Source organism: Vanacampus margaritifer, chromosome 8 (genome assembly GCF_051991255.1).
Source record: "Vanacampus margaritifer isolate UIUO_Vmar chromosome 8, RoL_Vmar_1.0, whole genome shotgun sequence".
Classification (NCBI taxonomy): Eukaryota; Metazoa; Chordata; class Actinopteri; order Syngnathiformes; family Syngnathidae; genus Vanacampus; species Vanacampus margaritifer.
In genome coordinates this window covers 4,960,807-4,963,812 of record NC_135439.1, presented here as the reverse complement: position 1 = coordinate 4,963,812, position 3,006 = coordinate 4,960,807, and positions in this window count along the sequence as shown.

Sequence of the window (3,006 nt, the reverse complement as noted above, 5' to 3'; positions counted from 1 at the left end):
TTTTTTTCGTTTTTTTGTTTTAAATGAAGTTACTTCACATTTGCAAACATGAAGGTTTTACCAAAAGAGGAATTTTACAAGAAGATCTCAAAACTTTATATTATGATCTTCTTTATCATCTACTTTTTATACACAAAGCATTTATTTAAAAAAAAAAAAAATATATATATATATATATATATTTAGGTCTTCGAACTCGGGAGAAGGTGGCATATGTTCTCCAATTCCTATTCGCTTTATATTCCCAGAAACCCATGCAGTCAATAAATGCAGTCAATAAATATTCAACTTCACAAACTACAATCTGGATTTGGATACTAATACAAAAGCTACAGATGTAAACTGTGTAAGCTAAAGGGGAAATCAACCTTAAACATGTTTTGAATACAATAAGTTATATGTGACCTCACTAGTCTAAACATGACATTCTGATTTGTGGAATATGAGTTACTTAGCAAACTTCAGACATTTTTTTATCCATTTTGGGGTTGACTTAATTAAATACTTAAATTCTCTCTTCATCAGAGCTTCAGACTGCCCCTAAATGGTGGTATTTTGCTCCTAAAAAAAAATTTATGTAAATTTTTCATTTTGCAGTAATTTTTTTAATTCAGTAATTAAAATTTTTTGTTGATGACAAACTCCTGTTCCTCACTGTGGCACATTTATCAGTAAAAATGTGTGGAGTGAATATTAACCTTACAAGTTACAAGCAGAAACTGACAACTACGGTCTGTAGCCAAGTATTAAAAAGTGAAAGTTTGTTTATGATTTCTATATTCAATTCACTGAATTGTTTAATTGGCTACTTGTAAGGAAATGTATGTTTTATTGACAACTGTAAACTGTCACTATGTACAAACAAATTCATTCAAATACATAGCAGGAGAACTTATGAGAATGTAGCCTGAGACATCATTTCTTCTTGCATCACATTATCACATATTATTTCCCCCCCCCCCCCCCTCCTACGCTGCACTGATTGCACAACAGAAGTCATCACTTGGGAGGGGATTTACTTGAGCAGTGGCTCAATCTCTCCAAGTTTACTTCCTTGTAACGTGTTGTCGCCTCTGCCTCTTATTTTTCTTAACGTCATCCCTGACTGTGAGTGACGAACACCAGAGAGGCAAACTCTTCACACTCGTGTGCCTTGACTCCTTCGCTGTCCCGGTCGCCCCCAAATAGAACCTACGTGAGTGCGCTTGCTGGAGTCTCAAGTGACCTCGCTGGATATAAATAGTTTTCACCTACCATGGCCCCGCCACATCACAGATTTTTTTAAAGAATGTACAAAGTAAAATCGGAAGTGTAAATTTAACTCCCATAGTGTTAAATTTTTCCCTGAGTTTATATAGTTCTCACCAGTTGTGGTTAAATTTACACTTCCAAAAGTGTAAAAATTTAACTCTTTGGTAGAGTGAAATTACATCACCCATAGTGTTATTTTTTGACACATAAAAGTGAACTTTTTACACTTTAAAGTGTTATCTACTTTCACCTATCAGTGTTATTTTTTCACATTTTCAATGTTATGTCTTAACACTTAAAAGTGTTATTTGCTTTCATTTTTTTTGGTGTTAATTTTTCACAGTTCTGTTGTTACTTTTAACCACAAAGTGTTATTTTCATTCATTTTTGTGTTTTCTCACAGTTTTAGTGTTACTTCTTGACAAATGTTTTATTTTCCAACCCAAATGGAGACAGTGGGACTTGAACCATAGTAGCCTACCGAGCACTTGGGGGGGGGGGGGGGGGCAACAACACTAACAAGTACGCCACGAGATAGTACATTGTTCGTTGCCGCAATTTTTTTTTCTTGTAGGCCTAGTTCCCGCACGGTAAATACGAATTGCCGGTACGGCAAAATATCCACTTTGTTTTTAGTTTGGCAGAAAAATAATCAACATAAATTACACGAATAATCCAGACCCATAGTTGTCCTGGTCATTTGTGAATATGCGGGGTGACACTAATTGCTCATTTTACAGGTTGTAAAATTGAGACATACGCAACAATAGCATTTACTTTTAGGTTTAATGTCGCAAAATTACTTTGAAATGAATTTCAAATGTTTTGGGATCACAAAATAGTTTTCGAAGTACAGTATATATTTTATCAGCGCAATCTCACTGTGTAACACTTCCTCAGGGCGACCATTCGGCACTGTTTCCGAGAAGAAAACATTTCAGGCATTCAGTGCTGGCTTGCTCTCCAGTGTCACCTCAGTTAACCTTCACCCGAACACATGGGGGGGGGGGATAGTGCTGAAAGTGAGTTGTAGGGTATAATGAATGGCGAACTGCCATCCAGAAAACCTGCACACGTGTAACATACATCAATTGGTTCCCGTCTCTAATTTCTCATTTTTTAGGACTACCTTACTGTGCAATCCTCTTATTCTCTAATTATCCCATCCTTCACATCCTATTTTTCATTTATGGCATTACATGTCCAAATTGAAACGTTTGAGTAAAGGAAATTTCCACACGCAAGTGACAGCACTGCATTTTTCCCCCCACTTGGTAAACAGGCTTAGCAAAACACACAAACCAATGGGAGACGTTTCAAATTATTACTCATCCGCCCCGTTTGTGGAATGAAGAAGTGCAAAACAGAAAATAGATGGCATTGTTATTCATAAGTGTCATTTACGAGGAGGAATGTTACAACTGGCGAAACATTTTTCTCTTTTAAAGAGAGAGTACATGTTGAATTTGTAAACCTTTGAGGGCAATATCCCTTGCTGAAAGATGAGGACATTGACGAGCATGTAGCAAAAAGTCCAAACCAGTACCGGCTGCAACTACTGCAAATTCCTCGCTAACCTTCAGATAATTAACCAAACTATTATATTTCTAAGGACAAACAACAACAAAAATGTACTCAGTGATGAAAACACTCAAGGCCTTCGATTTAAAAGTAGTTTTTTATGTCTTACTGTTTGACCCTCTGTGATTCCATTTTGGGAACGTTACGTACCCATGACCTATGGGAGATATTAAA